Below are 13,331 nucleotides of genomic sequence, written 5' to 3' on the forward strand. Positions count from 1 at the left end.
AAGCAATCTACTGAGCTGGCCAGAACCACCTCTGCAGGGAGTCTATTCCACATTTTCACAGCTCTTACTGTGAAGAAACCTTTCCATATTTGGAGATGAAATCTCTTTTCCTCTAAACGTAAAGCGTGCCCCCTTGTCCTCTTTGTTGACTGTAAAGTGAATAACTCAACACCAAGTTCACTATATGGACCCCTTATATATTTGTACATGTTGATCATATCCACCCTTAATCTCCTCTTATCAAGAGTGAATAAATTCAGTTCCTCTAATCTTTCCTCATAGCTGAGTTCCTCCATGTCTCTTATCAGTTTGGTTGCCCTTCTCCGCACTTTCTCCAGTTCCCCAATATCCTTTTTGAGAACTGGTGCCCAAAATTGAACTGCATATTCCAGATGAGGTCTTACTAATGATTTGAACAGGGGCAAAATGATAACTCTCTCTCTGGAGTCCATACCTCTCTTAATACAAGAAAGGACTTTGCTCACTTTGGAAACTGCAGCTTGGCATTGCATGCTATTATTAAGCTTATGATCTACCAAAACCCCCAGATCCTTCTCCACTATGGATCCCCTCAGTTGTACTCCCCCTAAGATGTATGAGGCATGCATATTCTTAGCCCCCAAGTGCATAACTTTACATTTCTCAACATTAAACTTCATCTGCCACATAGTCGATCAATTAGACAGAGCATTGAGGCCGGCTTGTAAATAGGAGACATCCTGTAAGGATGTTATTCCACTGCATAGCTTGGTGTAATCTGCAAAGACGGAAATGTTGTCTAGATGGGTTTGTAACTAGAATGAAAGCAAACTTGATTCAGTGTAAAGGAGAGGACACTCAGCAGCTGTTTACACATCTGGACTCAGGAGCACTAGTGTGGGACACCAGAACACCCTTTTTATTAGGGTGTCCCACACACATGCTCCAGTGACAAAACACAATTGAACGACACTTCCAAGCAATGTTTCATATTCCTATTTCTGCCCTCAAATATCAGTGTGCTAAGTATTCCTTTTTTACATTCTCATAGGGGAGAGAAGACTCGGGACGTCTGAGGGCACCAGGGACCCCACACCTCCCAAAGAAGGGAAAATACCAACACCACAAACAGAGGAGGAGGAGGAAGGAGAGGTTGTTGAAATTGGCGAAATTTTTACCACAACAGGTGAGTGTCTGAGACCACAGCTTCAGGTAATCGATGGATGCCTGCATTTTTATAATACATGGTGTGTTTTTTTGTTTATTTTTTTGGTGATGTGGATGTTGTGGAAGAAGAATGTAATTTTACCAGTGAAAGTGCCCAGATCCTCATCGAGGAGATAATGGGGTGCAATCGTGATTTAGAAAATATCAAGAAAAACATCAATGATGTTCAACAAAAAATTAAGAACGTCATTGATGTTTTAGGGAGAATCTAAAACACACAAAACTAGCTAGCATCGATTTGAGATTTTACAAACCAGTTTTACATTTTTTCAAAGGCCAAATTTGGAAGATGCACACAGTGTGTCAACATGTGCTATCTCCCATCATGGGGGATCAATGTACACGTTTTGTGGGTGCAACCCCTTCCTCGCTACTAAAGTGGCTGAGATGAAGATGTTGCACCCCCAAAACACGTACATTGATTCCCCATGATGGGAGACAGCACATGTTGACATTAGGCATGGGATCAGGAGGAAAATGCCCAGTTTGAATCCCAATTTGCGTGCATCTTCCAAATTTGGCTTTTACAGGGGTGACAACACCTTATCTGATGAAGGCAATATCAACGCAGTTTGGACATACTCATGTCTGATATTGCTTTCACTTTTCAAAGTTGAACTTTGTAAGTTCCTGTGTTGTGTATGTTTTATTATGCTCTGAAACATGCCTGTTTAAAAAAAAATGGCTAGTTAGATTAATGTTACCACAAATAATGTCATATACACCAAATATGTTGGTTTGTTGAAAGACCCTTTTATAAACGCACATGTGAATGTGCTTTGAGTAAAACGTTGTATATCATCAACAATGTGTGGCTTCTTCTTTCAATGCTAAAAAGCAGTTTTTGTAGTAAAGTTGGAGTTTTTTCTGACAATGGGGGTTATTTACTAAAGCCAAATCCACTTTGCACTACAAGTGCAGTTTTAAGTACACTTTTGCAGTGCACGTGTAGTGCAAAGTGGATTTGCCTTTAGTAAATAACACCCACAGTGCTTTTTAATTTGCCCCAATCACGCCATTTTCATGACTCCACACATTTCTGTCATCGTGCTGAAAATGATGAATATTTTTATCAGTAATGCACTACATACATTAACAACATAATAATATTATCTGAAGAAGAGACTGTCACCTCATGTCTCAAAGAAATTTGGTTTGCACTGTTGAAGAAAAAGGCACAAAAAACAAAAAGAAAAAAACCTAGAAGACAGCTAAAAGAAACCCAAGCAGTAAATGAAAACAAATATTATTGCAGTTTCAAATATAAATTTTAGAAAATGTCTCTCAGACATTGTCTGGCATATCAATGGCCCCCCTACCCACAAAGTACTCCATGTATCTGCGTCTGACCTCTCTGGCATTTTGAGGGGGCAAGCCAGGACAGCCAGCTTCAAGTGCCATCAGGTTGGAAAGTCCTGGAAAGTCGGCCTCAGGCCCAACTGAGGCCACATAGTTTGGTGAATTATTTTGGAGAAAATTGTGCAAAATGCAGCAGGAAATCACTATATGGTTCAGTTTATATTCTGCCATGTGGATTGGAGTCAAAAATAGGCAGAACCGGCTGGCCATTATCCCGAAAGTGTTCTTCACCACTCTTCTGGCTCTGGCCAGTAAAAACCCTCTGGTCCGGGGTGACGGTCCTCATAGGGAATGGCCGCATAACATGGTCCCCCAGCGCAAATGCTTCATCCGCAACGAAGACGAGTCCTTCACATTCTCTACTGGAGGAGGCAAGCCCAAGCTGCCATTCTGGAGATGCCAGTAGAACTCTGTCTGGGTGATCACTCTACCATCTGACATCCGATCATTTTTCCCCATGTCCACATAGAGGAAAACATAAGTAGCTGACACCACCGCCAACATCACTATACTATTATACCCCTTGTAATTATAATAGTACGATCCCGAGTTGGAGGGTGGGATTATGTGGACGTGTTTCCCATCAATTGCACCCCCACAATTGGGAAAGTCCCAATGGGTGGCAAAGTGGGAGGCCACAGTCTGCCATTCCTGTGGCGTTGAAGAAAACTGTGGAGTCAAACAAGAAATTATTTTTTTATTTTGCACATAAACATTGCAAGCAGATTAGACACAAACATTTTTGGCCAACATAAATATAACATTTATAAAAATTAGTATTTAAAGACAAAAGTATAAGGTCCACTTATCTGATTCCTCACCCCATCTGATGGCCCATTGCAAAAATTTAGGGGGGGAGATGTTTTGGACAGGTAACCCTCTCCGTCATTGAGAGCTGAATGCATAAATAATGTGTGTTAACTTTGGCCAGCCCCTCCTTACTTACACTATTGGCAGTCCACTGGACAGGTAAGAAGTGTTATAATAAAAAATAAAAATAAAAAGAATACACACTGAACAAATGGAAGCACATTTTTACATTCTGCTATTACCTATCAAGATAATAATATGAGAAACAAACTTAAAACAGTACCATTTGAAAGTATTCAAGCAGGCCCTTGTACAACATGCTTTGGTGAATTCATCCATAAATCTGACCACAAAAGAGGTAGGGATAGTGTGTATGGGTTGCCAAAGTCAGCAGATAGAGGATTGCTATCAGCTGACTTAGCTGTTGGAGGGAGGGAGGGTTCCAAATGAGTTTGGGCCAAAACAAAAGCCTCTGACACTCTGCATGAATTTAAGGACACACATAAAATTTGTACACATTTCAGGGGATGCTTAGGGGAAAGCACTACTGGAGCTGACAAAATACATTGCTAAGTGACTAGGCTATAGGTGTATATGGGCCCAGAAGAGCATGCTGGGGCGGTTAGTGAATGAATATGCATGAAGGACAAAAAACTTTAAAAGCTTCCAGCATGCATGTGGACAAAGGGGCACAGCATATTACAGCATATTCCAATCATGGTAATTAGGGAATGATGAAAGAAATACAATACATTAGCAAACATTAACCACTTGCTTACTGGGCACTTAAACACCCTTCCTGACCAGACCAATTTTCAGCTTTCGGTGCTCTCACACTTTGAATGACAATTACTCAGTCATGCAACACTGTACCCAAATGAATTTTGTGTCCTTTTTTTCCCACAAATAGAGCTTTCTTTTGGTGGTATTTGATCACCTCTGGGGTTTTTATTTTTTGCGCTATAAATGAAAAAAGACCGAAAATTTTGAAAAAAAACGCATATTTCTTTGTTTCTGTGACAGAATTATGCAAATTATTAATTTTTCTTCATAAATTTTGGCCACAATTTATACTGCTACATATCTTTGGTAAAAATAACCCAAATTAGTGGATATTATTTGGTCTTTGTGAAAGTTATAGAGTCTACAAGCTGTGGTGCGAATCGCACAAAATTGATCACATCTGATGTACTGGTGGCCGATCTCGCTTCTTGTGACCCGAACAAGTCAGGAAAGTACAAATACCCCCCAAATGACCCCTTTTTGGAAAGTAGACATTCCAAGGTATTTAGTAAGAGGCATGGTGAGCTTTTTGATGTTGTCATTTTTTTCCCACAATTCTTTGCAAAATGAAGATTTTTCATTTTTTTTATTTTTCTCCACAAAATTGTCATTGTAATAGGTTATTTCTCTCACGTGGCATGTGTATACCACAAATGACACCCCCCAAAAAATTCTGCTACTCCTCCTGAGTATTACAATACCACATGTGTGGGACTTTTTCACAGCCTGGCCACATAGAGAGGCCCAACATGCAGGGAGCGCCATCACGTGTTCTAGAAGCATAAATTACACATCTAACTTGTTGACTACTTATTACACTTTTGAAATACCAGGACAATGACACGTGACACTGATGACAGATGGCACTGATACGTGGCAATGATGACACTTATACGTGGCACTGATGACATGTGGCACTGATGACAGATGGCACTAATATGTGGCACTGATGACAGATGACACTAATATGTGGCACTGATGACACGTGGCACTGATGACACGTGGCACTAATACATGGCACTGATGACACGTGGCACTAATACGTGGCACTGATGACACGTGGCACTAATACGTGGCACTGATGACACGTGGCACTAATACGTGGCACTAATACGTGGCACCGGTGACAGATGGCACTAATACGTGGCACCAATGACGCGTGAAACTGATGGCAGATGGCACTGATAAGTGGCATTGATGACACGTGACACTGACAACAGATGGCACGTGACACTGACAGGTGGCACTGATGACAAATGGCACTGATACGTGGCACTGATGACAGATGGCACTAATACGTGGCACTGATGACAGATGGCACTATGTGGCACTAATAACACGTGGCACTGATGACAGATGCCACTTATACGTGGCACTGATGAAAGATGGCACTGGGGACAAATGGCACTGACAACAGGTGGCACTGGGGACAGATAGCACTGCGGGCAGGTGGCACTGGGGTGGGGTGGATTGCACTGGGGTGGATGGCACTGGGGCGGATGGCACTGGGGCAGGATGGCACTGGGGCGGATGGCACTGGGGCGGATGGCACTGGGGCAGGATGGCACTGGGGGGGGCATGGCACTGGGGGGGATGGCACTGGGGGAGGATGGCTCTGGGGGAGGATGGCTCTGGGGGAGGATGGCACTTTTTTTTAAACTTTTTTTTTCTTCTTCTGTACACTGACGGCTGCTGCAGCCGTTCTTCTCTCCCCTCTCACATGCTGTCTGTGTGAGGAGGGAGAGCGGCACTGAGAGATGATCTCATATGTTTACATATGAGATCATCTCCCATTGGACACGCCGATCACGCTGTAAACGGCCGCTGTTATTGGCCGTTTACAGCGATCTGTGTTTGCCTGTCCCCGGGGGACACGGCAAACACAGAACTTCCGCGATGCGCGCCCGCGGCGGCGCGCATTGCGGAAGTAAACACCAGGCCATCCAGGGACGGCCAGGCCATAGGGCGGGTGGGAAGCGGTTAAATACATAGAATGTGTTGTTAAAGGACAAAACACCTTAATATAGTCCTTCTGCAGGACCTGAATAATGGCAGAACAGGTCTCTGGAATAATGATTCCCAGAGCCTGGGGGAGATGCATGTGGAGAACTTAAGGTCCTGCAGGCTTCTCCCAGTCGCCAAGTACCGCAAGGTGGTGACTAGACTCTGCTCCGGAGTAATGGCTTGCCGCATGCAGGTATTCTGCCTACTGATATAAGGAGAGAGCAAAGCCAACAGACGGTAAAAAATGGGGTCCTTCATCCGGAGATAATTCCTGAAATCATCAGGATTATTCTCCCGGATCTCACGAAGCAAAGGCATGTGCGAGAATTGGTCATGCTGGAGCAACTAATTCTTCATCCATGAACTCCTCCTCGCCCTGTTCATGGACTGGGCTTGTGTCAAAGCTAGAAGCCCAACACCCACCCCCTGCACAGCACGAACTCTATGACGAGTACATACACGCAAGATGGCTTCAAAACGGTTGGCCGGTCAGAACGGACTAACAGAAAGCACTGAAAAACAGCAAGGCCTGAAAGAACAAACTGAAAATCGGCAACGAGCAGAGAAGAATGCACTGAATATCAAATACGGTCCTATAAATAGCACGCAATGACAAACAAATGCAAACTGACTACACACACTGAAAAGCAGGTACGAACCCACAAGCAACTGAAGAGCAGTAATGATCTGAACTCCAAATCTGAAAAGCACGAATCATCTCTAACCAAACTTCTACTAACACATGATAAACACAAGATCAGCAGAAGGAGCCCAAAGGGTTCCGCATGTGGTGCTGAACTTCCCTTTTATAGCCCCGTCATACGTGGTGTACGTCACCGTGTTCTTGGCGATCGGAAATGTATGCAAGACAAGTTTGAGCCAACATCCGTCGGAAAAAATCAGAATATCAGAATGGGAACGAACAGCAGCGGCCAGAGGTTCCAATCTTAGAATAAAAAGCAAGGGTGAAAGTGGGAAGCCCTGCCTTTTGCCATTTTGTAAGGGAAATGGCTGCGACAGGCAGTTGGACCCGGGAGGTGGATATAGAATTTAATGCAAGCAAGGCGTGGATAAAGGGGCCATAGAAACCATAATGGGATAGCATGGCATCCAGATGATCAAAAGCATTTTGGGCATCTTGGCTTAAAACCATGGCAGGGTGTTTAGATTTAGTGAGGAGATCTATGAGATCAATAGCTTGTCTGGTGTTGTCGATTGCATGTCTAGTAAAGTTGAGTCTCGCCTGGTCTCTATGGATTAAGGATGGAAACAGTAGTGAAAGCCTGTTTGCTAAAATTTTTGTGAAGATTTTATGATCTGAATTTAATAATGCAATGGGACGGCAGTTGTCAGGGAGAGATAAGTCTTTGCCCGGTTTCGGAATCACAGTAATATAGGCATGTAGAAACTGAGGGTGGGGGATAGTACCCTTCATCAGGGATCTAAAGAGATTTCACAGGTGTGGAGCTAGAAAAAAACTAGAATTGCACTAAATCTGCGAATACAATAATCAATGGGTGCAAACTATTGCACTAACCCACTAATTGGGAAGTGATCCAAAATTTGACAAAAGTATAAAAAATCATATGTGTTGCAAAAATCATCAATCCCATATTAACATACACACATAGAGGAAAGAACTTTAGATCACCAAATGATGATAAGAAATCAACTAAATTCGAATGACTGAAAGAAATGAGTGAGGGATGCATAAAGTCCAATCATATATATAACTAAAATATATGTGACATCCACCCATGCAAATTAACGAAATAAGAGTCCATCCATATGCAAGATGAATCTTCAATGTTGGTGTAGAAAAATGTACTAAATCCACCACCGCTGTGTAGAGAATTACTTCTTACCAGAAGCCCATGATCCCCCGTTACAGAGGATCTAGGGAAGCCTGTAATGGTGAATACCGTCCAGGGCGTATCAGATGGAACCAATACACTTCAAATCGCCTGTGGTAATGATGCAATCTCCAAAAACACCCAGCATGACCATTACTTACTCGAATCACCTCATTGAACTCCAGCCCATACATGGCATGTAAAAATATAAACACGTTGGGGTGAAAATAAAGATGTGTGTTGGCAAGACAGATTTTCTTAGATGGGTCTGCTGTAGACTCAAGAACTGTCACCTGAAATACACACCACTTCACCACTGGTGTCAGAGTGATCATTGCAGCTAGGGTTGGGAGAAAGACCTTGTAATAGGAATAAGGTAAGCCACCTGGGCCTGGGGATTTATGTGATGGAAGATGTCGGATGACCTCAGCTAACTCCTCATCTGTAATAAGGGCATTTAGAGCTGACCTATTTGCTGGGGACAATTTAGGGAGCTGTAAGCATCAAATTTCCCCTGTGTAAACCAGAAGCATGGGTCAATGCCCACACTATTGTATAGCTTATGATAAAAGTCCCCAAAGACCCTGGACATAGTGTGCGGACAATAAGTAGGGGTACCATCTGGTTGGAGGAGAAAATCAGGCATGGAAAGCGAGGATCTGGGTTTAAATCTTTGTACGAACATTCTATTGGGTTTGTTGGCAAATTTGTAAAGTTTCTATCTAGCCAAACATTGATTTTGAGATCTTACCCAAATTCAAAGATTTGATGCGATTAAGCAAGGAAACTATAAACCGTAAGCGAGATCCTGCAGAGATGTATTCACCCCTATAAAAGGCCTTATGAGCCTCCCATAGGGTAGAGGTCTCGGATACTGTACCCTCATTAAGTTGGAAATATTCTATAACTATTGTAACAATTGATCTCTAGTGATAGGAATTCTTAGGGTTTCATTGAGGCACCAATGACACGTTTTTGTAGTCGGGACAGACAGTGTAGGATCCAGGAGTATAGTGACTTGATAGGACCATGTTATGGGGTCTATTTTGGAGTCTACTAGATGTGTTAATAATGGTGTGGATAAGAAGAAGCGGTCTAGATGGGAATAAAGTTTATGTGGGGGGAGTAAATGGTATATTGCTTATGGGTGGAGTGTTTGACCCGCCAAAAGTCATATAGGTTATGGGACCTAATCATTTTATGAAAAGATGTGGACAATTTATGGGTTTGGGTTGATGGGGTGGATTGGAGTGCATCTATCTTTAGTTGGAGACATGCACATGTTGAATTCACCACCTATAATCATGAAGGGTTGGGAAAGAGGATATATTTTCTCAAACACTTCTGTCAAAAACCCTATCTGCCCCGAGTTAGGTGCATAGATGTTAACCATGTATAATAAGATGTATTCATGTTAGCAAAGTTCAGGAGAATAAATTGGCCATTAGGGTCTAATACATATGATTTAACCTGCAGTGGACATGCGTGTTTCATTAAAATAGCAACCCCAGCTTTCCCAGATGGTCCCGAAGGTACAAAGGTGGTGGGGAACATCTTAGAAACAAACTTAAAAGATCTCCTGAACCATGATCACATCAGCATTAGAAGCCTTGAATTCCTTAAGAGCTAGTTGTCTCTTATGAATAGTATTCAAGCCCTTAAAGTTGCATGAGAACACATGTAAAGCCATAAAAGGTAATACATTAGCAAAGCAGTTGTAAGCTGGTTATACGAAAAGGATAGTACAGTCCATGGTGCATGAGAAAAAAATAGTCCATGAGGAGCAACTCGGTGAAGGATTGGTATGTATGTTTTTGGAAACCGATCTTACCCATGGGGTCCCGGGGATCTTCCGGAGGTGAGTGGTGTAGCTCCCATTGCGGTAGGTGCAGTCAGAGCGGAGCGGGAGCCGTGGAAGAGGAGACGGGGACAGGAAACTGTGGATTATGTGTCCGCCATCTTTACGAGCTGCACATGCGCCCCTAAGTTTATTATTTGTTAATGTCCTTTCAAGTGGATGTAAACCCATTCATTAAATCTGACCTGGGCACATGTCTGTAGTGTTTACTTATCTCTCCTCAAAGCTCTAAGTCCCATGTCTTCACGTTGCTCCATTCTTCTGTTATTAGCATTGTACGTTTTCTGACACAGGAGATAAAAACAGCTGGAAATTTGTGTATGGGAGAGTGCTTAGAGGTAGATAAGCAGAGAGCTTGTCTATTCACAGTACATCTCTGCAAGTTTCTTCGTTTTCACTTTGCCTATGTCTAGGGGGGTTTGTGCCTTTCCTTCAATAACTGTCACACAATATGCCAAGACTCCACACCCACTGCTGAAACAGGAAGGAAGATTTTTAACAAGATGTACACTTTCTAAAGAGTCTAGAAAGCTGAAGACAGCAGATATTCATGTAAAACCTAGGGATATTTGTTTCATCTTTGTGTATCATCTGAGGCTGTTCACTTCACTGGGTATAGGAGAGGGTTTACATCCACTTTTACAGCAAAAGTGGCAGAGTTTTGATACAAACCACTTAACACTGACGGGTGCTCCCAAAGGTTAGGTTTAATATATTTACAGTATGTAAAAAAAAGTGTAGGCTGAAGTTTGGATTTGTTAATAAAGTCCATCTAAATTTGCTAGTGTATCTAGCACTACCCTTTCAAACAGGCAATGCTGCTTTCCAAGGGTGGCTCCATTGCTTCTTTGTAGCGTAGAACTAACCACTTGTGTTTAAATATGGTTTATGACCAGCAGGGAACTATACTACCCACTGCAATAACACATGGCACAAAGCACACGGTACCACACCATGTGTGCATTAACCACCTCAACACATGGCACTTACACCCCCTTCCTGCCCAGACCAATTTTCAGCGCTCTCACACTTTGAATGACTATAACTCAGTCGTGCAACAATGTACCCACATGAAATTTGTTTCCTTTTTTTCACACAAAATAGAGCTTTCTTTTGGTGGTATTTAATCACTAGTGTTTTTTTTAAGACTGTAAATTTTGTGAAAAAAATTCATTTTTCTTTGTTTCTGTCATAAACTTTTGCAAATTAGTAATTTTTCTTCATAAATTTTGGCCAACATTTATACTTCTACATAGATTTGGTAAAAATAACCCAAATTAGTGTATATTATTTGGTCTTTGTGAAAGTTATAGAGTCTACAAACTATGGTGCCAATCACTGAAAATTGATCAAATCTGATCAGGCCTTCAGTACATCAGGTGTATCTTATTTCTTTTTTTTTTTTTTTTTTTTCTCGTTCAAAATTTTTTATTTTATGTTAAAATAAATTACATGTACAGAATATAAGACAAATTATGTGATACCAGAAATAAAAAGTAGACATATTGAAGTACGGAAGATACAAAGCAAATAAGAATTTCAAGATATTCTCGTGGGAATGACAATAAATGGCCTTATATATTTTAGAATTTGAAAACATTCTTATAGCTGAGTTTTAAACATTTTAATCCCAAGAAAATATAAATATGTCTAAAAGAAAATATATGATTTTAAAGTTTTGACCATAACTTCTAAAGTATGTTTATAGTAAGTATTATATAGTAAGGGAAGAACATAACAGGTATATAGGAGGGGAGGGAATAATTCTCCGGAGGAGGTTTTATATATCATCTAATGTTGTAATTCTATAAAAAATCTTAATCACCATAACAATAAAACTCGGTTGTCAATATTATCTGACGTATAATATTTAATCCAGGGTTTCCATATGATATCAAACGTTGTCATCTGGTTTTTATCTATAGCGTCCATTTTAGCATGGATGAAAGATTGATTCATTCTACGTTTGGTTTCTGCAATATTCACCACATCTGTTTTCCACGCATTGGCTATAGTCTGCTTTGCGGCTATCAGGAGTGTAAGAACTAATTTGAATTGTTTCTGATTCAGAAAGGCTGGTTTTAAATTAAGGAGAGCTATAATTGGGTCTGGAAAAATTGGACGATCAAAAAATGTTGTAATTATCAGAAAGATCTTTTTCCAAAATGATTGTACAATTGAGCAATGCCACCAGGTATGTATATAGGTACCTTTTTCTGGACAGCCACGAAAGCAGAGGCCAGTGTTATCTGTTGAGAATTTGGCGATTCTCGCAGGAACCAAATACCAGCGTGTGAGAACTTTATATGATGATTCAGACGCCAATATATTTATAGAGGAAGATTTTGTGAAAGACCATATGTTGGACCAAGAGCTAGAATTGATCGTACAATCCAAATCCTTTTCCCACTTGGCCACATATTTAGGTATAACAGTATTAGAATTAGATATCAATTGTGTATACAATGATGTAATACGACCTTTAGCATGTGGTTCCTTGAGACAAAATCTTTCAAATTGAGAAATATTATGTAAGTTTACATTTAAATTGAGAAGAGGAGTATAAAAATCTTTGATTTGGAGATATCTGAATATTTCTGATTGTGGAAGCTTATATAATTCACATAGATCTGTAAAAGGTTTTATTGATGTAGTTGAAGTTAAATTATATAGACAAGTGATACCAGCCTTAGACCAAGCTTTAAAGGTTTTGGGATATTTCCAGGCTGGGTAAAAAGTCGGATTCTTGTGGAAAGATAATAGCGGATTTTGTGGAGATTGCAGACCATGTGAATTTCTATACCTATCCCATATAGATAGAGAGTGCTTAGAAATGGGGTTATTTATAGACTTATGACCTGCAGGTTGTAACCATAATATATTGTTTATAGGAAGAGGATCACAGTCTACAGCTTCAATGAGGACCCATAAAGGAATCTCTGTAGAAGAGTGATATTTTGTTAATTGAGATAATTGAGCTGCCTTATAATATATGTTAAAGTCTGGGAATCCCAAACCACCCAAAGCTTTGGGGAGAACAAGTGTTTTTTTGTGAAGTCTGGGTTTTATTTTCCCCCAAGTAAATTTCGTTACTTTTTGTTGAATCAGCCTAAGAAAATATGCAGGAATATGAATCAGGAGAGTTCTGAATAAATATAAAAATTTCGGAAGAACAGACATTTTTATGATATTGATTTTCCCAAACCATGATATCGGCATTGATGACCAATTAGATAACGACCTTGTAATATTTTTTAATAGAGCTGGGTAATTAGCTGCAAATAAATCGGAGGGGTTAGGAGTAAACTGCCCACCCAGATATGGGAGGCTATGATCTACCCACTTAAAGGGTAGTGAATTTTGTAAAGATTGTTTATCTTTTTCGACAAGTGAAATGTTTAATGCTGAAGATTTTTGAATATTGACCTTAAGGCCCAAAATAAATGAGAATTCTTGTA

At 40.7% G+C, this 13,331-nt stretch overlaps 1 long non-coding RNA gene across 1 annotated transcript in view; it reads left to right on the forward strand.

The window, feature by feature from the left end:
* LOC143978200 (uncharacterized) overlaps positions 1-13,331 on the forward strand; it is a 37,818-nt gene that overhangs the window by 4,472 nt on the left and 20,015 nt on the right. Inside the window, exon 2 of the long non-coding RNA XR_013273910.1 lies at positions 1,031-1,165. This is a non-coding gene — a long non-coding RNA (uncharacterized LOC143978200). The remainder of the gene's footprint in view (positions 1-1,030; positions 1,166-13,331) is intronic.

This window comes from Lithobates pipiens, unplaced genomic scaffold, assembly GCF_037356315.1.
Source record: "Lithobates pipiens isolate NorthernLeopardFrog02 unplaced genomic scaffold, aLitPip1_a1.2 Scaffold_1, whole genome shotgun sequence".
NCBI classification, from domain to species: domain Eukaryota; kingdom Metazoa; phylum Chordata; class Amphibia; order Anura; family Ranidae; genus Lithobates; species Lithobates pipiens.